The sequence below is a fragment of the Prionailurus bengalensis genome, chromosome A2 (assembly GCF_016509475.1).
Source record: "Prionailurus bengalensis isolate Pbe53 chromosome A2, Fcat_Pben_1.1_paternal_pri, whole genome shotgun sequence".
Classification (NCBI taxonomy): domain Eukaryota; kingdom Metazoa; phylum Chordata; class Mammalia; order Carnivora; family Felidae; genus Prionailurus; species Prionailurus bengalensis.
In genome coordinates, this window is record NC_057348.1 from 101,576,507 (window position 1) to 101,600,325 (window position 23,819).

The 23,819-nt window shown below is 37.8% G+C and overlaps 1 protein-coding gene and 1 long non-coding RNA gene across 2 annotated transcripts in view; one reads left to right on the top strand and one right to left on the bottom strand.

Moving 5' to 3' along the window:
• The window catches only part of NXPH1 (neurexophilin 1), a 296,568-nt gene that overhangs the window by 134,698 nt on the left and 138,051 nt on the right, over window positions 1-23,819 (top strand). The gene's annotated exons all lie outside the window — the stretch shown is intronic.
• On the bottom strand, window positions 561-3,104 carry LOC122487929. The gene is made up of 2 exons (XR_006298508.1): window positions 1,494-3,104; window positions 561-1,217 (listed from the first exon to the last, which is right to left on the bottom strand). It is a non-coding gene; the product is annotated as an uncharacterized LOC122487929 (long non-coding RNA).

Sequence of the window (23,819 nt, forward strand, 5' to 3'; positions counted from 1 at the left end):
CAATTATTGCGTCTGAATTCATGGAGCTCTTTGAGAGTGACCACTCACTAGGAACTTGGGTATCTATGCACCTAGTTAAGTGCTAGAATGAACAATGGAATGAGTATACAGTAGCTGGAGACCAGAAAACTAAACTTATGAAAGTATTACATTTACATGTCCATGTTGCCATTTTCATTGATGGTGGAAGAAGGAAGCAAAAAGGACTAAGACGAGACTTTAAGAAGCACTCTCTGACTATGACTAATAAGGCATGAAGACCATTAAGATGTAGTATGAGGGCTGGTAAAGGGAAAGAATCTCAGAAGCAGTAAAACTACCTCAGAATGATTCTGATTGGAGAGAGGGGTTGCCCTCTTGGAAATCCATCCTTCTTACAGATTGACACAAACTTCACCAGCAAATGCTTTATCTGCTTACCTGGAGGTAATTCCTTAGGAACGCTACTTACCCTGCTTTAACTCGCCTGCCCAAATTCTAAACCCCTTAGAGAACTCGGTTAAAAACTGATGGCCCATTGAAATTAAAAGAGCAAAACAAATGGCCACAAAACAAATGAGTAAGTTATGCTTCTTCAGTTATTTAATGGTAGAACTGCTCACTGCCAGTTAGAAGTTGTGCAAGACAAGGGAAATGTCTATCTGAGTTTCATTGCATGGAGCTAAGAGTCTCCCTAGTCTTCCTATTGCATCCAGAGCACAGAAATTATGGATTTAGCACATGCTTTGTGCCTAACTGCTCGCTTCTTGGGCAGAAGTACCAATAACCTTGCCAAACACTTGCTCTGATGGGGCTATGTAGTCTTTCCTTGTTCATTGCCTGCTCGCCATCCTGATTTCTTACAGCAAAACGGATTTATGCCAACTGCAAAACTAATAAAAAAGTAAATATTTTTAACCAGTGTAGCAATAAATTAATTTCATGCCTATTTTAAATGGCCCTGTTAATAAAAATAGAACTCTTCTTGTGCTTGAGAATAACTGTATTGAAAATGTGATTTTGCTGGCTTTCTTCTCGGGATGTGACATCGCTCACAGCTCTTCCCAACTGCTGCCAGAAGCTGTGTCAGTCGTTGGTTGTGGGTGCTTAACAGCCATCTGGAAGGAAAGTTGGCATCACCTAGTTGAAGGCATATCTCAAATCGAGGGATTGTAGCTGCCATTGCAGTTAGTAAACACTGTAGCTTCCCTGCTGGATTGAATGTCTACTCCAAATTCCTGACGGGAAGAGAAAATCAAGAAAATCAAAGCATCACCTGAATGCTTTGCTGACTGGCAATTCATGAAGGCAGGAGTTTCTCTTTTAGCCCAGAACTCAAAGCAGATGACGTGTGGTCCATTTTCATTCGTAATCTTATTAATAGAGCCAGTCAACTGCTGCCCACGCTTAGAAAAAACGTACAGGCCATGCTCCTTAGAAAGCAGAATTTGAAAGTTTTTGCTGGAAATAAATGAAGGAGCAGGATGCATAGGATTATTTTGTTTTTTATTTACCTGACACTCCTGTCACCTGTTCTGGGAGGCATGGGCAGTCATTTTATTGAATCCTCTTCTGCTATTTGCTGGACAGGATCCACTTTGCAAGTGTACTTCAAGAGTCCCCTTAAACTTTGGACTATAGGTACCAAGCAGTAGAGATAAAACAGGAAACTTTTGTTGAGAACTCTTTACAATCTGATTACCTCTGGTTTATAAAACTGTACCTCAAAGCAGATGCAACCTGGCGTATTTTTTTCTAACGATTATTCTGAGAGACCTGGAGAGTGAGGATGGATAAATTCCAATCCACTGTTGTCCCTTCAAAATAAGCAAAATGTGCTTTTGTTGTCATTATGCTGTTCATTTCTTCACTCTTGGAAGTATTTCCCAGGAAAGTTTGTCTTTTTTTTTTTAATTGAAGAATAATTGACATGTAATATTGTATTAGTTTCAGGTGTACAACATAGTGATTTGATAATTATATACACTATGAAATGGTCACCACAATGTCTAGTTACCACCTGTTGAAAGAGTTTGTCTTACATCCATCTTTTAAGCATGCATGCAATATGGGATCTTGGCATTTTTAAAGCCGGAAATACCAAGGAGAGTATGAGACAACAGAAAAATTTAAATGTAGAATCCAGATTGTCTGCTCAAATCTAACTAAAGAGCCCTGGGTTTACTGGTATGCTTAGGTGTTCCCATCACATACTTTAAGGAATAACCTGATACCATCTCTTGGTCCACTGTTGCTTTTACCAGAGTTTTAGGAGAAATACCTTTACAGTGGATTTCCATTTCTAGGGCCATAGCTGGTGGATTATAGGGTCATAAATAAATTAAAAAAAAAAAACTATTCTTTTGGTTCAGTCTTCTCCCTCTGATCTCACTGTAGCCTAACTCCTCTCTTTGGATTAGGTATAGAGGGTTCCTTGTGTGCCCTAATTTTTGACATTTCCCTTGAAATTTCTATTGTTTTTGACCACTCCTAACTAGGTGCCAGATAAGGCCTCTCTACTGTCAAGAGAATCCAGTTGTTATTATTTACTTCTTATCTGCTTTGGTTTTCAAGGAAGTACAACATTGTGTTTTCAGAGTCTCCCATAGACACCAGCAGAAAATCTTTAATCTCTTTAGTTTTGGTGCACATTCTCTTCTCCTAATATGTCAGGTACTTGTCCATATGGAATCACTGGAAGTTTCTCATGTGACTGCGCTGTGAGAAAAGTCATAGCCTCTTTTGTATGGCTGTGAAATTGTTCCTAAACTAAACCTGTTGCTTAACTTTAGTTGAATGGATAGAGACCCATCACTTACTCAGATTATTTCAAGCAAAAGAGTATCTAGAGCAAAGATCCATGTGGCCCTGAATTTCAGTGGGAGCATTGTGAGAAATCTGGCTTCTCTGTTGACTACTTGGTGACTTCTTCTCTCCCACATCAACATTTCTGATGGAAGCTTTGCCTTTTTCTTACCTCCATTACACCTTCTCTACCAACTGTTTTTCTCAGCTGATGGTCTCTGGTCCCTCATACTTCAAGCTTATGACAAGTCTTACAGTTCCACCTCTGATATTTTTTCAGTTCTCCCAAATAACTGTTAAAACTATTTGGGGGAGGGGCTCTTGGGTGGCTCATCCGTTATGTGTCAGTTAAGCTGAGATTTCGGCTCAGGTCATGATCTCACAGTTTGTGAGTTTAAGGCCCTCACTGAGGTCCTCACTGACAGTCTAGAGCCTGCTTGGGATTCTCTCTCTCTCTCCCTCTCTGCCCCTCCTTTACTCTCTCTCAAAATAAATAGGTAAACTTAAAACAAAGTGTTTAAAAAGAAGTCTTTTGGGTTTTCCAGAAGCTATTTCTTGAGAAGCCCTCTTCCATTTTTATTTTAAATAACAGGTTCCTTCAGAAGTTGATTTTTAAGCTTAAATTACTTGCCTTTGGTTTTTGTTCCACCTCTGGTCAGATCATCTCTGGCAAGGGTCTTAGAGTAAATACTGGGCCTAGGGATTGTGAAAGGACATTTCCTCATGGAAGAGGCTGTGTGCAGATTCTGCAAAGACTGATACCTGAGAAGCCAATTTTGGATTGAAAGTATTTCTACAGAACTACTGTGAATCAAACATACATTGAAAGATAAAGGAGGGACCAACTTTATTGTATTCTGAACTTGAACATTTTAATTTGTTATGTTTTGAATGACTCTTAAAGGAAAAATGTGAAATTATGAAACAGAATATTGCAATATTATGACTTATACCAGATCTTTTCAAACTCTGTTTTTCTCTTTGTCTCGGGTATTCAATGCCGGTAGGTTGAAGGGTGTACATTTCTCTGAGATGAACCATACGTGCTGCTGTCTGAGGTTACTTTTCTGCTAGTAAGGCTGTGTGGAATATGGTGTTCATCATAATAGATCTAAATATAGTTTAGTTCAAGGAGAACATATGGTCTTTTGGTGTTGCTTAGGGCATGGTTTCACTGGACTGATTTCAATCGTGTACTTTTCTGTGTATGGCACTTAACAAAGTTATAGACAGTTTGAGCTGGGAGTGACCTAACATCATCTAATCCATTCTTTTCATGTTTACAGCAAAAGATTTGTCCAAAAACAGGTAATTAGTGTGGGTGTGGAAATTAGGAGCTATGTCTGCTGGATTTTAGGGTAAGGCTTTTTCTAATGAACCATGCTACTGGCAAGGATGGATAAATCATATGGCTTTAAAATTATACTCATCAAGAGCCTTTTAAATACAGGTGAATAGAATAGAGCAAGTTATATAGATACTAACTAGAAATATCCGGAGGATGTAGAGACCTCTAACATGTATATCTGGTTCTGAGCCAAGATGCTGGGCTTTAATTTCCTCAAATGCTGTCAACATTTAAAATTTCCCTTGTATGTTTCTTTTGGGGACCCAATTTCTTTTGCCAATGAATAGAAAACAGGAACTAATAATGTACTTTCATTAGCTACATTCTTCTCCCTGATGTTATGAATTTCTTTATCTGATACTCTGTGCAAATGTTTTAGACGATAAGTTTTTACACAATGCCCAGCATAGCAGCTTATTATGTAGATCCATAAAGAAAAAGGCTATATTTTGTACAGTAGGCTATGTTAATGTAATGGGGAAAATATTTAAGTTACTCTCCAAGGTAATATAACCGCTTAACTATGATTCTATTTTTTTTGATAGATCTCCAAACTTGGTGTTTTGGTCAAACAGCAGGTCATCAAATACCTCATCCATGATGCCTAAAAGAAAGTTCACTTCCTTAGCAAACACCTAGTTTTAACAAGATAAATGTTCATTGGATCAGTGAAAAAATGTTCTGTGAAGAACCAGGTACCTTGCTGGTACTTGACGTCTATGTCAATTATAGTTTAATGGAGGGCTTTTTTGTTTGTCTCGATATGGATAATAATTTCTAAGAATAGAGAACTTTACCTTGAAGCCAGTGCTGAATGAGATGTTTACTATCTTTGTGTTTATACCCTCACCCATTTACTGAGCAACACAACAGGGGGTTGATAATCAATAAGAATTCCAACTTACAAATGCAAAAGAAATTATAGAATTAGAAAAAAATCATTTAAAAAACTCTTAAAATATTGGTTCTTAAAAATGGAAGCCAATGGCTTCTAAAACTATTTTAATAAAATTTTTAGGAACATAGAATAATTAATGGATTAGGTTGACAATTCTTAAACCCATTGATGAATCTTAATCTCACAAAATTTGGGACCACCAGACATTATGTGCATCCTATTGGTGCCATAGAACATACGTAGCACCCCCTATGAGGATTTTTGCCAAAAATAGTTCAACCTGAATTTAATTAAGCCCCTAGTCATAGCATCCAGTTCTTCAACAAATAAACAGCATAAGAAAAAAAAAAGTGAGGGGGAACCAAGTGTAAGGAGTAGACATTGCTAGGATCCTAATTCAAATACATCACTGTAAGAAGACTTTTTTTTGAGATCAAAGAAAATTGAGTATAGACTGGGTATTAGATTATACTAAAGGATATTAATTTTGTTGTGTGTGATAATTTTCTTGTGGCTATATTAAGATCATCAGAGATACATACTGATGTATTTACATGTGAAATGATATGATATTTGGAACTTATTTTAAAACAGTGATAAACAGAGGATGAGAGGGTAGATGAAATGAAGAATGGCATACTACTGATAATTTTTGAAGCTGGCTGATGGATCCATGGAAGATTATTATGCTCTTATCTCTGTTTTCATGTATGTTTCAAGATTTTAAAAATAAAAAGAATTACAGAAGAGCCAACAAAGGAAACTATGTCTTCATTCCAGAATATGTGAGATTTTTAAAACCAGAACTCAGGTTTGACTTGGTAAGAAAAGTAGATATTCTGGGGCACCTGGGTGGCTCAGTCCGGTGGCTGACTCTTGATTTCGGCTCAGGTCATGATCTCATGTTTTGTGGGATCAAGCCACGCATAGAGCTTTGTGCTCTCAGTGTGGAGGCTTCTTGGGATTCTCTCCCTGCCTCTCTGCCCCTTCCATGCTTGTGCTCTCTCTCTTTCTCTCAAAATAAATAAAAAACTTAAAGAAAAGAAAAGAAAAACAGATATTCTTCAAGTTCTCAACACTGAAGGCTGAAAACTTGTGTCTTAGGATAGGCTTGCTTTAGCTACTAGTTTGCTGTATTACTGCTTGTGTGTCCATAGGCATAGAGGTAGCATCTGTATTACAAAAATAGTAGTATCCACAATAAATGGTTGTAACGAGGTTTAAACATGAAAATGTATGTGAAACACCTGGTATGGTGCCCAGCATGCATTCATTCCTCAATAAATAAGGCTGTTGCTATCTTTGCTTCACTTAACAAAGACAAAGTAAGTGTCAGGTATATGCCAGACTTGTGCTAAATCTAGGGAGTTTTTATGAAGGAAAAAAAAAGATGTGGCATCTGCCTATGAACGATTCTTAATTTATTGGAAAAGTTGAATCTGAGGAGACTGGTGTTCTGTACGTGTGAAAGAGGGTAAAATACCAGCAGCTTCATATGGTTCAACCTGGTAACTGAAGTGAGATATAATCACAGAGGTAGTGAGATGAAGTGTTTAAGATGACAGACTCTTGTATCAGGTCGTCTGGGCTTGAAACTTGGCTCTGCATGAATTGGGTGATCCTGAATAAAGTAAGGATCTTTACTGTCTTCCTTCATGGTGCCTTTGTTCATGGTCTGTAAAATGGGGACATAAGAGTACTTACCTTATAGGATTGTTTCGAGGATTACACATAAAATTCAGACAATAGTACTTAGTACACAAAAAACCCTGTATATTATTGTAATCAATGCATGTCCAAAATTATGGGAGGTGCATGTAATTATATATAATTTTTTAATGTTTATGTATTTTTGAGAAAGAGAAAGAGTGAGAGAGGGGGAGGGGAAGAGAGAGAGGAGGACACAGAATTCAAAGCAGGTTCCAGGCTCTGAGCTTTCAGCACAGACCCTAACATGGAGCTCAAACTCATGAACTGGGAGACCGTGACCTGAGCAGAAGGTTAACTGAGCCACCAGGCGCCCCTTCGTGCATGTAATTATATCAGGTGCCAGGGGTTGGTGCTGAGGGGATGATAGTTTCACAGAGAAAGTGTGACATTTGAACTTCACCAGGAAGAAGGAGCCACTCAGGCAAAGAAGATTACTCTAAGGACATTTTAGGCAAAGGGCCTGGAAATAGGAAAGAAGAGTTTCAGCAGCAGAAAGGAGTGGTGTGGGGAATGGAGTTTAGAACATGAGTCTGGAGGATGGAGAGGGGCTGCATGTGAACTTATGATTGGTAGCCTGGGTGGCCTATGTCTTGATAATTCAGTAGCAGAAGGAGTCATAGGAAAATTTTACCCAGAATAGTGACAGAAATGTGGTGATTAGTTGGAATGGAAGGAAGACTTGCTGGGAGTCTATAAAAATAACCTAGAGCCTTGCTGTTCAAAGTGTGCATCCTGGACCAGCAGGAAATGGGAATTCATGGGCGCCATCCTCAGAACCTGAATTTTAACAAAATGTGCAGGTGATTCATGAGCACACTGAAATTTGGGAAACACTGGTCTGGAGACAGCCCAGGAGTGCCTGGGCTAAGGCAGGGACACTGGGGATGTCAAACAGAGAATAAGGATCCACTAACGCATGTATTTAAGAGGTGAAACTGAAAAGATTTGACTGATAAGTTACGGGGGTCGAAGAGGGGGTGGTTGAAGAGGGTGCCCTGAGAATAAATCTGTGTTTCCTTATTAAGATTTCTGGATGGATGACTGGTAATGCAGGAAAAGGGGAAGTGTTGGGGAACAAAGGTGAGAAAAAGAATTCATTTTATGGCATGTTGATTTTAAGCAGCCTATGGGACATAGAAGATCCATAAAAAATGGACTGAGGAAAATGAAAGTACGTTATTAAGAAGAAAATCTGAAGAAAGTAGTTATCTTAACGTCAAGTAAGAAACCAATGATGACAAATGCTAGACATATCCTCTCTACTGTTCTTCTATAATAGAACAAGGGCACATTAGAATAGGTTCTCTAGTGTGCATTAAGTACTCTGAAAAATTTTTGAGCTTGTAAAGTCAAACATTCCTGGCTCCTCTGTTAAGTATAAATGCATAAAAATAAAACTGTAAGACACAACAGAGCTTGATAATTTGTACATAATTCTACCATACAGACTTGGCAAGAATTCAGGCTCTGGAATTTGGAGAGGTTAGGGACTCCTGGTGATTTCTTGGCATCAATGTTAGTGGACTTTCTTTTTTAAACTTGGTTTAGAAGGATGTGGAGAATTCAGATATCTCAGTTCGCTATCTGCTGAGTTTAAATGAAATGCTACCCGGGGGTAGGTTTGAGAGGTTATTTAGCCAGATTGTAGAATCTCTAAATATGCAATCACTCTCCCACCCAGAGTTCCCAGATTTAGCAAATAAAAATACAGGATTCCTAGTTAGATTTGAATCTCATATAAACACAAACAGTTTTTTAGTATAAAAATATTAGACCAAATATTGCATGGGATATACATATACATGTACTTAAAAAAGAATCACTGTTTATTTGAAATTAAAATATACATAAGTATTATGTATTTTACCTGGCAATTCCTTCCAATGTCCTAGTTATGACAAAGAATGTATACACACACACACACACACACACACACACACACACACACATAGTAAATTTTAGCAAATATTAATGTCCAAAGACTAAGCTGAGAAATTTTCAAGATTTTATGTAGAAATTTATAACATTAATTCATACAAACATCCAGTTTGGAGGAAAAAAACAGAATAGGCTTGTTAGGAACATTATGCCATGATTTTTCTTCCTGTGCTTATGATAAAATTACTAGTTTATTTTTTTAACCCCTACATACATTTTAGTACCTTGTTCCATAATGTTAATACAGCATTTAGTGGAAAGACAGTCTATAATTAAGGCATAAGTTTTCAAACAAACTGCAGATGTACAGCTGTGAGGGTAGGCTTGATGCTTGATTTGTAGGGGAGACTCTGATGTTAATCAGATGTGCTTCTACTTACCGAGATGATGTTGAAAATAAAGCTGTATTACAGGTAGTATCTAATACATATATATATACATCTAATACATATATATGTATGTATTATATATGTATATACATGTATATATATGTATATACATCTAATATATATGTATTATATATGTATATACATGTATATATATATGTATATACATCTAATACATATATATATATCTAATACATATATATTAGATAATACATACATAGTATATATATGTATATACCTCTTAAGTTGTGTCTGTTTTTACAAATTTTAAGACATGGATCTATATTAGGTCTTTTTTCTCAATTAAAAATTCAACAAATATGCCAGAAAGAAAATGTGATTAAAAAGTAGTTGGCAGTACAATATATTATGGAACAACAGGGAAATAAGGAATTACTTCCATCAAGGATCATTTGAGAAGGTTTCACAGAGGGAGTGGCATATGAGCATCTTGAAATATAGGATTAAAAAAAATCTTTCTAGTATGTTCTTTTTTTCTAAATATAAAGGAATATATGCATAAGTTTTACAAAGCCTATAATAGCAGCAGAAAACTATCATCCCAAGTCTCAAGAGCTAGAAATACCAATATTATTTTTATGTATTTTATTTTAGCCTTTTTTCTGATATTTTTTGCATAGTTAAGATTGCATATGTACATGCAATTTTCTATCCTGCTAATTCACTTAACGTGTCTTAAATATTTCTTTCTCTCATTATCATTAAAAACTCTCTGTTAACATTGTTTGAACAGCTAACCAATAAGCCATTATATGAATAATATAATATTATTTATTTTATTTATTTTTATCTTTTAAGTGGGGAGGGACAGAGGGAGAGGGAGAGGGAGAATCTTAAGCAGTCTCCATACCCAGTGTAGAGCCCGACATAGGGCTGGATCATACAACCATGAGATGGTGACCTGAGCCAAAATCAACAGTAGGAATCTGAACTGACTGAGCTACCCAGGTGCTCTGAAAACTGATTTTTAATATAGTCCTCTAACTTTGGGTTTTTAGGTACCTTCCAGAGTCTTTTTTTCTTTTGCTTTTATAAAATACGCTGTTGTTCATTTAAAAAAATCTATAGTTCTGGTTATTTCTAAGACTTAAAAGTAGAATTATTGGATTAAGGCCTAAAATAACATTAATGGTCTTGACACACATCCTACCAAACTGCCTTCTGAATAGATTGTCCCAGTTTACACTCAAAGAGTCAACAGAAAGGATAAAAGGGAGCACTGGAAGATAGAGGTAGAAAGTGTAGCATGTAGTCACCAGCAAGGAATAGTCAGGTTTGTTTGGAGCATACGCATGAGTGATGGATGGTAAGTGAAATTAGGCTAAAAATGGCATTTGAAACCAGGTTTTGGAAGACCTGAAATGCCCCGTACGGCAGTGAGCCTTTCTTCTGCAGGCAGTTGTGCGCCACAGAAGTCTTGTGAGTAGGAGAATGTCATGACTTTAGAACTTTCTTCCAGTTAATTATAGGTTATTAAATGTCTCTGAACTTTTGGATCATGCCCAAATAATATTGGAGGTCATCAGCTATCAAAATTTGAATGTCTGGAAATAAACTATGCCATTGGCTCATCATGTTTAAAGATATCATTGACATTTACCTTATTGAACATAAATTGATTTTTACACACTTCTGTCAGTGACTGCATAAAGCACCTGGAAGGTAGAAAGTGCTAGGTCAACTCTATGTCATGGAAACCTTTTAATGTATACTCCAGTGGTATATAGAACTGTGAGTGTTATAAAGATTTATTGAGGATTTAAGATGTTTCCAGGACCTTCTTGTTTAATCATGTGCCCTGTAACCATTCCTGGCTCAGAGCAGGACTGGCAGAGCAAAAATGCTTTCAAAAAGAGTCGATTCAGGTACATACTGTCTTTTTAAAATCAGGTGCAGTGAACTTTTTCTCCTCTAGGTGCTTCTGTTTCTCTATGGCACTAAATACTTATATGAAATGTTAAAAAATTAAGTTACTCAAATATCCAGATTTATTTTACATTTTTTAGGCAGAACTGGGTGATTTTATTTTCTCCCATCACACAGAAGCTTTCATGGAGCAAGTATGGACTCAGATTAATGTTGCTCAGTCTGGTCTATGGAGATTGTCTCTTTCTGAAGGAAGAATATGAAATCTGTTGACTTGTTTTATATGAGTGCATGACCACAAAAAGGAAGACGAAACACTGTCTGACTCTGGCAGTCACGTGATTTTCCATGGGTTGTTTTCTTGGTGTCTTGTGTCACATGCACTGGGGCTAGGAAAATGCACGGTTCTAAATTTGGAATCTATTTAAACACTGAGGGTTCTGAGTTTCAAATTCAACTTGATCTTTTCAGCCTTTGGATTCTGTCTCCTGCTGTCATAACATCACTTCTTGATTCAAAGGGGAAGAAAAGAGATTCATAGCACCTCAAATAGAGCTTCTCGGGCATGGCCGTGCGTCAAGTGTAAATGAATCAGAAAACCGAGCATTAACTTTTACTTGAAATAGATAAGACTTTAAAAAATAGGGATAAAATTGCATTGATGGTTTGAAATAGCTATTCAAGTATTTTATGGCACCTACCACCAGACATGCTTGGTTAAGAGCGTGAGGCGCTCCTTCCATGTTACAGCAATCGCTGGAGACATTTTGTTAAATCTAAAATGTAAATAGCCTCTCCCTTTTATTCTATGCTTGACTCTGACATTAATGCTATATCATTTAAGTGACTAAAAGAGTATTTCTGACCAGGCTTTATAATTTTGTCATAAAATTTTGCCCAGAATGAATTTTTGCTTAAAAGGCCAACCATTTAATACGTTTTTCTTTTGGCCAATTTAAAGCAAATACATCAGGTCAGTTCTTTTTATGACACAAAAGGGAAAAATGATAAGTTTTCTTATTTCAGACTTTTTTTATTTTTAAATTTCTACAACTGAAATGTCTCTTCTTTCCTTTAAGTACAAACTGACAGGTCATTAATCCTTAATGTGGGTTTAAACCTCTGGGTATTTTGGAGGAAGAAAACTCATTAAAATTCTTTTGTTTTATATGTAACTGTCCTAATAGAAATTTGGAGTTCATGTTTAGAATTTGTTAAAATGGATAGAAAGCATAGAAATCCTTTTAAAAAGAATGGAAGTACAAGAAATTACTTCTACCTATAGTCAATGCTGTCACTCACTATTCCTGAATGTCTGCTGTTAACTTTTTATAGACAGAACGTAAGTTCTGGATGTCCATATTTTCAACATGAATATATTTATTTCATTTTGCATTATCTGGGTTGGTCTTATACATTTAATGGAATTTTCTCTAGTGCTTTCCTATATTTCTGAAAAGTACTGGATATTTTTGTCTTTAATTCTACCCAAAGTTGAGGCATTAGGCAGTCATCCTGCTTTTATTTTTAAGGAAATTGGCTTTACTTGGTGAAGTTTAACTAGCAATGGTCTATATGTAGGTAGTGGAAAATGTTTTATTGATACTAGTGAATCTATTCTGCATAGTGTTGCTGCATTATATTTTCCCCTTCCTCTTAAGTCTCCCCTTCCCTCTTTCCTCTACTGAGTGTTTGAAGGCCTTCTAAATGAAAAAGAGCTACCATCAACAAACTTACATTTCCAGCCTATCTAGAAAGATTTTAAAATCTGTAAAAACTCGCAACTAAATTGGGGATTGGAATACACGCTTTCCTGATTGTCCAGAATAGCTTCTATCTGTTTTTATCCTTGCCATTGATATTGACAGAGCTCATCAAGAAAGACATTATGTTTCTGCTTTTTACTTTATTTTTCTTAAATAAGGGTACCAAAGTCTTCCATAATGTAAGCTACATTCTTTGTATGCATTTGAAATCTTCATTTCTTCAAGCCATGTGCACAACAGTGTACATCGGCTCTGTGTTGAGCTGGAAGCTTCCAGTATTGGGCACTGGAAACATAAGAGTGAACACAGCATTCACTGTCTAGGCCCATGGGGTGGAGTAGGAAGAATGGGGGGAAAGAGAGATCAACCCTACTCAATTTGTCCCATGAAGAATAAAAGTTATAGTTGTGATAAGAGCTACCAAGGAGATACATAGTGCTATAAAATCCATAGGAAGAACTAATTTCCACTGAGGTCTTTCCACTGAGGGAAGTCTTCCTTGAAGAAATGACTTATGGAGTGCCTGGGTGGCTCAGTCAGCTAAGCATCTGATTCTTAATTTCAGCTCAAGTCATGATCTCACAGTTCATGAGTTACAGCTCCGCTTTGGGCTCTGCACTGATAGCATGGAGCTTGCTTGGGATTCTCTCTCTCTCTCTCTCTCTCTCTCTCTCTCTCTCATCCAAGGTAAATAAATAAACTTAAAAAAGAAGGGACTTGTAAGACAGGATATGAGGACAGACATTCTAGACAAGGTAGACTACAGAATAAAGTGTTCAGAGTGTATACTTGAGGACTGAAAGAGGCTGGGACACAGAGCATGAAGAGGGAGTATTATCAGGTGAAACAGAGAATTATATCTGGACCACATCATACATGACTCCATAGGTTACGTTAATGATTTTTATTTACAGTGCATATTCAAGAGTAAAAAGCCATACAAGACTTTTGAGAAGGGGAGAGAAATGGTAGATCTTTGTTTGTTTGTTTGTTTTAATATGAAATTTATTGTCAAATTGGTTTCCATACAACACCCAGTGCTCCTCCCAACAGGTGCCCTCCTCAATGCCCATCACCCACTTTCCCCTCCCTCCCACCCCCCCATCAACCCTCAGTTTATTCTCAGTTTTTAAGAGTCTCTTACGGTTTGGCTCCCTCTCTCTCTTTTTTTTTCCCCCTTCCCCTCCTCCATGGTCTTCTGTTAAATTTCTCAGGATCCACATAAGAGTGAAAACATATGGTATCTGTCTTTCTCTGTATGTATGACTTATTTCACTTAGGCATAACACTCTCCAGTTCCATCCATGTTGCTACAAAAGGGCATATTTCATTCTTTCTCATTGCCAAGTAGTATTCCATTGTATATATAAGCTACAATTTCTTTTTTTTTTTAATTTAAATTTTTTTTTCAACGTTTATTTTTATTTTTGGGACAGAGAGAGACAGAGCATGAACGGGAGAGGGGCAGAGAGAGAGGGAGACACAGAATCGGAAACAGGCTCCAGGCTCTGAGCCATCAGCCCAGAGCCTGACGCGGGGCTCGAACTCACAGACCGCGAGATCGTGACCTGGCTGAAGTCGGACGCTTAACCGACTGTGCCACCCAGGCGCCCCCACAATTTCTTTATCCATTCGTCAGTTGATGGACATTTAGGCTCTTTCCATAATTTGGCTATTGTTGAAAGTGCTGCTATAAATATTGGGGTACAAGTGCCCCTATGCATCAGCACTCCTGTATTAAGGTAGATCTTTGTTTTTAAAGAGATCAGTCTGGTTGTCAAGGCGAGTACAGATTAGAGTCATGGTGATATGTGTGTTGAAACTTGTGTGTGTCATTTTGATGACAAAGGGTAGTGGTAATGGAGTTTTGCATGGGTTTAGGAGATATTGATGGATTTGGTAAGGGAGGTGATAGAGAGGGAAGTGTTCAGGATAACTACCAGGTGTCTGATGTGCTGTCTATGTGGAGGAAGGTTGATTTATATTGAAATACTGTCCTACTCTTGGTTCATTAGATCATGAACCCCAATAGGGTCAGAACTGTTTCTAGAGTGAACTAATAAACCTGGATATTAAAGTAATCAATTCTGGTCTGCAATGTTCCCTTCTTACTCTGAATGGCCTTTACTGTTTCATGGTCATAATTTACAAATATTTACTCAACTATTTAAAAATTCTTTCAAAAACAGTGTCAAAGAAAATGCAAATAAGTTATTATTAGAACGTTGAAATGATAATTATACTAATGCTTGTATTAGCCAAGAATTCTAAAAGCTCAAATCCCCCCTGTATTGTTTAATGCATTTGCATAACATTCATGAGGGTAGCTGAATTATGTATTTCAATAACAAGAACAATCGACTTTTGCAGTTTCTAAGCCTCTTATAAAAATTTTTAATGTAAAAGAAAAGTCCACTGTATCTATACATTTTGTTTTCAGCTATGCTAGAGGGCTGAGAAGAAGTAAGACTGGGTTCAGAAGCTTGAGAATTACTCCAGGGGCACATGTCCTCTCCCACTCTCACTAACCACTCTTTTACATCCCTTCCCCAAACAGTAGTAACAGTCTTTGCTGTGGTGTTTGGGAAGAATCTGTGTGTAGTCTCATTAATTGCTTCAGTTTTCCTTCTGATTTTTCCATTACTAGCATCAGATCCTAAGTAACATCCACTCCTTGGCCTATCCTTTTATCAATTCATCTATGATTCCATCCATAGGTTCCATTAAATATTGATTTTAGAGCACATATTGTGTATGAAGCACTGTGCTGGTGACTTTATACAGACCTGATGGCTCCCAATGTTCCTTGCCTTTTGATATCATGCCCTGTGTAGTGTCATCCCACAAAGAACCAGGGCCTGTCTGTTTGTCAGACCAAGTATGACAGAGGTGATGATGTGCAATTTTCAAGTCTTGGTTTTAAAGGGCATTGTATCTTCCATTTCCCGGTCCGCCCCCCCCCCCCGCCCCCGGATCCCTTGCAGTGAGGAGAGATAGTTGCCATGTTGTGGGGACATTAATCAGTCTTGTGGAGAGGCCCATGTGGGAGGGACTGTGGTATTTGTTCAGTATCAACTTGTCACTCATGTGAGTGAGCCACCTTGACATCTTACAACCTCATGAAAGACCCTGAGCTAGAAACACCCAGCCAAGTCACTCCCAAATTCTTTCCCCACAAAAACTGTGACAGATAATAAATGTTTCTTGTCTTAAGCCAATAAATTTTGGGGTAATTTGTTACACTGCAAAATATTCTGATACTGGTCTCCACCATCATATCATACTTCCTTGTCTAGCAGGGGATGGTAGTACTCACTGACAAGTGTTCACTTCTAAGCCATAATAATAATAAATAAAAGCTCAACCATAGCTTCAGCACATAGAGATTTAGTTACAATTTGAGATTTTTGGAATTCAAAACATAAATGGATAATAGTAGTGACTTGGGTTTTTATAGCAATTTGCAATTTACTTTTGCAGTTTATGAAGTGCTTTCACATAATGTATATAAATAACTGTAGCTCTCTGAAAGTAGTGAGGATTTCAGAAGAGGACTAGTTACTACATCTGTACTGAGCATGTACTATATGCCAGCAAGTGAGCTAGGTATTGGGGTCATACCAGAGCTCAAGGCAGACAAACTTTCTCTGTTTTCACTGAAGAGGGCAGAAACGCTTAAATGATTGTAAGACTTGTGCTTGCTGCCAAGGTTTATATAATACCTTGCATAATTTGCTATGAAAACATTAAAAAAAAGAGGGAAGCCAAAATAATAAGGGTAAGTAAGGGAGAGCTTCTATGAAAATGCTATCGTTCATTTGAGTATTAGAAGATTAAGGGAGTTATCCAAGGGGAGAAAAAAGTGGTAGATGAGGTGAGGCTAAATATTTTAGGTATATAAAGTCCTGAGTCAGAATAGTGTGCTCTGTTGGAACAACTGAAAGTAGTCATGTATGGATGGAGTAGGACAAGGGAAAGGACAGATGGTGCTGGGTGATGCAAAAGGACTAGGCAGCACCAGCTATTCATTACCTTAGACCCTGTAGTACCATGTGCCTATAAGAGTTAAGGGGAGTCACTTAGGGGTGCTTGGGTGGCTCAGTAGGTTGAGTGTCTGACTTTGGCTCAGGTTATAATCTCACGGCTTGTGAGTTAGAACCCGACATGGGGCTCTATGCTGACAGCTCAGAGCCTGGAGCCTGCTTCGGATTCTGTGTCTCCCTCTCTCTCTCTGCCCTTCCCTTGCTCATGCTCTCTCTCTCTCAAGAACGAATAAACATTAAAAAAATTAAAAAAAAGAGTTAAGGGGAGTCACTTGAAATGAAGTGTAAGGTTTTATGTGACTGAACTAGAACTTGGGTTTTCTTTCTACCTCTTTCATCTTATAGCATTTACTATTTCTTTATTATAATATCCTTAACAGGTAAACTGCAAGTAACCAAAGAGCTAATTTATTTTTTTAATATTTATTTATTTAGTTTTGAGAGAGACAGAGCAAGCATGAACACAAGGGAGGAGCAGAAAGAAAGGGAGAGCAGAATACCAAGCAAGCTTCATGCTGTCAGTGCAGAGCCCAGTGGGAGACTCGAATCCACGAACCATGAGATCATGACCTGAGCTGAAATTGAGTTGGGTGCTTAAACAACTGAGCCCCCAGGTGCCGCACTCCCCCCCATACCTACTGTAAAAGAGAGGAAGGAAACAAGATTCAGTGCAGGCAAGGAGAGACTTACCTAAAACTATAACTCATCTGTAGTAGAGCCAGGGACTTGAATGTTGGTCTGATACTCATGGAATCCAGGTTTTATGACTCAAAATCCAGTATGTAATTCATTTTATCCACTTGGTTTCATATCATCCATGTGATTGTTCCACCTGATTGTGAGAAGCATCTAAAGTGTCTGTTGCAGAGGATAGATCCATGGCTATCAGAAAACCTGGAGGCTTGTCTGGTTGCATTTGCCCTGTCAACCCCCTTAGGGTTTCTAGGGGCCATCTAGAACAGAGTTGGGTATTTATTAGCTTTGAATGCCCCTAGCTTCAGTACCTATAGAGAGTGGTAGCAAAGTCTTTACATAAAACATAGTTTGTGTATTTGTCATAAGGAGCAGTGAGCAGAGACACTTGTGAAGAGTCTATGCTATTCTACAACTCCTTTGGCCCAAAACTAAAAAGTGTAAAATGAATGGTGCCTGTTAGTTAAGGGGTACAAATTAGGCTGAGTCCTTGTAGCCTGCTTCACTGAGGAAGGGGTACATAGGATAAGGACTGGGCTTAGGACCTTCTACATAAAAGAACAGAAGGAAGGTGCATAAGGGTGCTCGGACACTGCTAGAGAATGGATGTGGATGAAAGATAGAATTGATTGAAAATGAAATTTAGAGGGGAGAGAGTCACAGGCTACTATTATTAAGAGCTTATATTTTCACTATCTATGACACCTTGAAAGATGGAAGGGACAGAGAAGGAGAGAAAAGAGGGTTTTACATGGGGTCTTGTATTTAACTAACCTATTTATTTGTGGCAGATAAAGATTAAGAGACCAAGGATTCTTGAATTATTAACCACAGATTCCTTGCCTAGGCAAGGAGAAGCTATTACTTTGCTTGGAGATTAGGGGACTAAGAGTAGGAGAGGGGCTGATCCTTGGAAAATTGCAAAGCTGCTGAAGAGGCAATGACTGAACATATTTTCCTTTTATTTTTGAATGTTGCGATGTCTGAAGAAAAAGATATCAGTCATAGAACTGACTGGCAGTGATCCAGCCAAACCTCTGGATGGCTTAGAATTCTGGTGATTGGCATTTGAGTGAAGTTCCCTGACACACAAGCTGAATCTGCTCTATTCATGCAGACTGACTTGTGCTGGTCATTTTTTTCCTCTTCTTGTGGGGAGGGGGAAAAGTACCTGTACATGATGGAAGGCCCTGTTTGACTCTTCAAGAAATTAAATTCCTTCCAGACCATTTAGGGCACCTCTTTCCTTCACGCTTCAGCCCTTGTATCAGTGAAGTATTTTATATTTTGGTGCTTGTCATATGGAATTATTCTTATTTTCTTAACATTTGTCTTTATATTTGAAGGTTGTTTTTGTTTGTTTATTTGTTTCACCTAACCATCAACCCAGTCAGTCCTCCAGGGTTTCTGAATATATCTTTACCCCTGACAAATGCCAAACCCCTAAGCAGGAAAAGGAGAATTTATTACATTTCCCTTCCACCTCTGAAATCATAGAAATTATTGGTCTAAAATTCCAGAATGATCCAGGTTTATTGAAGTTTTCTCTACAAGGGAATTAGAATGGAAGAAGAGAAGAAAAAAATATTTTACATTTTTCTTGTCTCACGTCCTTTCTTTTTGTCTAAAGATAGATATTTACTAAAGGCATGTGTGTATCGAGCATTAGGGGAGAAAAAACAACATTCCAAGGTCCTCACAGAGCCTAGAATGTAGAGAGAAGCACAGATAGGAAACATACCACTACAGTCCAGTGTGTTAAGAGCCATAACAAGAAATTGTCAGGAGCTGGAGGAAAAAGCAGTGACACTCAACTTACTTGGGAAGAAGGTTGAGAGTGGGTCCAAAAAACTCCACATAGAAATAACTTTTAAACTAAATAATAATGAGGCAGGTAAAATGGAGCTGATAGAATGTTCTAAGAAGAGAGAGCAGAAGGTTGAAAGATCTAGAATAGAAATTATGGGATTGTGATACATTTAAAGCTTTGAGCTAGGTTCATGTGAGTGGAGTGAAGTTTGGTGGTCACGGTGTCAGGAGTGAGTGTCACTAAGGGTGGGATTAGAAATGGTGAGAAATGGCACTGGAGAGATAAATAGGGCCAGTCCATGAAGAGAGTGGAAGTCACATTTAGGAATCTGTTCAAAAGGCTGTCTTACCCATAGGGTATAATGAGGACTCCTGTATTGACTTCTATAAGGTCTGCCAGTACCCAGATCCATTATGACTTTACAAAGGGGTACGGAGACCTGGCATTTAGACAGCACCTATTATATTGCCAAGTACTGTGCAGTGGTTTATAGGCTCTGGAATTAGCATCTGAGTTTAAATCCTGGCCCTGCCATTTACTAGCCATGTGGCTTTGCTTTGGTCAGTGCCCAATAGATTGTAAGCATTCAAAACATGTTTGAAATCATTATTGTTATTATTACCCACATTTTACAGATGGAGAGACTGGGCTGTAAAAGATTTCAGTTGTGGGGCACCTGGGTGGCTCAGTTGGCTGAGTGTCCAACTTTAGCTCAGGTCATGATCTCACTGTTCGTTGCTTCAAGCCCCGTGTCAGGCTCTGGGTTGACAGCTCAGGGCCTGGAACCTGCTTCAGATTCTGTGTCACCCTCTCTCTTTGTCCCTCCCTCACTCACACTCTATCTCTGTCAAAAATAAATAGACGTTTAAAAAAATTAAAAAAACATTTCCGTTATTCATAGCCCAGCACTTGGTGATGGAATTGGGATTTGCATTACCCTGGTGAAGGATGTTACACTTCTGTTTTCTGGAAGAGGGCACAGACATTGAATGTGGGAGAAGGAGAGAAAATCCCAGAGGGATCCAGAGCAACAAGTGTAGTGATACTGGTTCACAGACATTTTCCAGTACAATCTAATGTTTCTATGTTTTTTTTTTTTAATGACTTAAGGCTACTCTACAGCACAAGAAATGTTATCATTTTGCGTTCTTACTGACTTTCTATATCAGAAATGTCAGTAGTATCCAAAGTCTGAAGAATAGGTCTACACAATGTTTTTATATATCCTTTTTTGTTGGGATACATCAACAATTATGGGAATCTCCTAAAATCATTCTATTTCTGCAACAAATGGTAATGTGAGATACTTCATCTGGTTTGCTTATACTTCCACAGCCTCTTTCTTATGTGTTGTTTGTTTTTAAATATTTAAACTTAAAAAAATATTTATTTATTTTTATTTTGAGAGAGAGTGAGAAAGAGGGAGGTGCAAGTGAAGGAGGGGCAGGAGAGAGCCGGAGAGAATCTGAAGTAGGCTCCATGCTCAGCACAGAGCCCAACGCGGGGCTCGATTTCACGACTGTGAGATCATGACCTGAGCTGAAATTAGGAATCACACACTTGGGATGCCTGGGTAGCTCAGTTGGTTGAGCATTCAATTCTTGATTTTGGCTCAGGTCACGATCTCGTGGTTTGTGGGATCGAGCCTCCATGTCAGGCTCCATACTTACAGCGTGGAGCATGGGATTCTCTCTCTGCCCCTCCCCTGCTCACTTGCTCTCTGTTAAAATAAATAAATAAATTTGAAAAAAGAAAAAAAAGCCAGATGCTTAACTGATTGAGCCACCCAAGCACCCCTCTTATGCCTTTTTATAAAGAGATGCATGCCTGTTCTGTTTTACTGGTGCCTTTCTGTAAGAAATCCAGATTGCTGATAGGGACCCATCCTATCTGTGATGTCCAGATGAGGCATGCTGGCTCTGTCAGGTGGTGTGGAGTTCACTTGGCTTTGTGTTAGCTGCTGCAAGCAGTCCTTTGTTAGGGATCTTGAACTGGAGCTTTCATATAATTAACTCAATTCTTTCAGTAAAACTTGAGATGCTTTCCATGGGTAAATCAAAGCAAGGGTTATTGATGGCACAGTCAGGTTTCAGAGAGAGTCTTAAGAACGGGAAGATTATGGTCCAGTCTTGCCACTGTTACATAAAAGTGTTTCATATGTAAGAAGCCTTAAATCTGAAGTCAGTTTTATGAATCTGTTTTCATGTTTACCTTCAATTTGGCAATGGGATATACGTTGGCTGGACTGTTTTATTTCAAGAAGCTTCTTCTGTGTTTTAAAAATAAAAGGATGAGTATGCTTTACATATGTTGGAGCATTTGCAATTAGTTGGTGTTACTCTCTTAAGTGATTGGGCAGGAAAGGCAAACTGCCAGCCTTGGCAATCGTTTCAGATTCTTATTCATGCCAATTTGCAGTTTGTGACAGTGCCATGTTTTTATCAGGAGACTTTTAGTGAACTTCAGAAATGACTACTTCTGACCTGACTAGGTGGATACTTGGCTGGAGTCATAAAACTGATCTTCCTTAAATATTTTTGCAAGGGGGTATTTGAGATAGCAATTCAGGAAGCTTAGTGTAGAATAGACATTATTCCATTACTCGTTATCATGGAGGGATTTGGAATACAGTTGGCTACTGAGATGAAGAAGTAGTGACATAGAAAGTCTGATTGGACACATCCTGTCTTAGTTAATTAGATAAGAATGGAACTAGCTGACTAAAATCAAATGAAAATTTCAATTCCCAAACACTGAGGAACCTGAAATACTGAAAATTCTAGTATAAAAACTCTCTGGGAAACTGTTCCAGAGCCCTGAAGGGTGAGAGAGGAAGAGAAGAAACCGTGGAGGGAGAGCATGTTACAAACGGGTTGAAGAACTGCGTTTTGGCATTTTCTTTATCTTCCTTTTTATCTTTTGACCTCCTCCACCCATTTCTCCTCCCTACCCCTCGACCCCCTTACTTCTAGCCTCTGGAAACCACCAATCTGTTCTCTGTATCTGAAAACCTCAAAGTGTAGATAGTTTAGTTTGGAATTTAGGATTAATTCATATATACTTAACAGAATCCCATGTCCTATGCCCAGTACCTAATTGTATTGCAGGAATGCAAATAAGAACTATGGGTTCTATGGAGAAATGAGATCCCTGAGTACTGAGATGGTTAGAGAAGATTCCAAGGAAAATATGTTTATTCCTTAAAGATAGATACAAATTGGAAAGGTGGAAAGTAGATCAAGGGAGAGTATGACCCAAAATTCCAGGGGTAAGAATGACACATTAGGAGAATAAAGAGCATATATACATTGAGCAAAAGCTTTACATACTATACAGTAAGTCAGAGATTTGTCTTAGAATAGAAGTAGTGATTTTCAGATTTATTTATTTATTTTTTTACCTTTTGTATTCCTGTTGAAGCAGCACTAAGGGTCTTTCTTTGTGTTGTTTTTTCTTGCTTGCTTTTATGTATTCACACAGAAGCCATGTTTGATATGTCTGGGGTAAGGCATTTCAATTGATTTCAATTCATAAGAATATGAAGAAAAAAACCCCCATGTAATAATATTAGCCCTTACAAAAAAGACTGTTGTTGACATTAAGCAGATATTCAGGCAATTCTATATGAATATATGAAGATGGGTGGATATAATTGATAGATAATCATATATAGTTTTAAAAATAATAGGATCATACTATGCATGTTTTTAAAAGTCTGTTACTTATTTCTAGTAATAAATAATTTCAAAATACAAGTAAACATATACATGTCAGATAATTCAATATGACATTTCATTGCCTAGTAATATCTCAAATATCATGTTTCTTATAAACTACTATATATATGTGACATTTGAACACAGTTGTGAGATTCTTCATTTTTAATTTTCTGGGTTTGTGTATATAATTTCAATTCTTATCCACAATGCTGCATTTATTCAGGTCAGGGGTGGATTTTTTTAAGTGTTAAAAATACTGCATTAATTAACACTCTTGGATTCAAATAGCAGAAACATAACTTGAACTAACTGAGAAAAGTGAATTTACTGGAACAGTATTGGGACATCTAGTGAAAAACAGTAAGGACAGGGATAGTTGGGCTCTAGAACACAGGGAAATAAATGCTTTGCTTCTCCCTGCATGTTTTCCTTTCTTTGCATAGTAGATCATACATCCACATGTCTGAGATCATGGTTGCTCAAGGCTATGAGGCCTGATATCCTACATCCCTCCAGAGAAGGACCGATTCTCTTCCCTTAACTCGAAATGGAAAGATTTTGAGGAATGTCTGATTGGTTTGGCTTGGGTCAGGTGCCCAGTCAATTTTGAATGGAGTCACCTGGCACAACCATGGCACTGGGGAGTCTGTTCTTATATATCTGGTATGTTTTAGTGGAGGAGCTCAGCAACTACCCTCCCTAATTTGTGTCAAATATATTTATAAAACTATACTTGGCTTAAAATAGAGAGAAAGAGGGGAGGTACAGTTAAAATGCTGTTATAAATTATAAAAGTTCAGAGCATTCAAGCACTTCATTGTTTACAATTATAGGAAT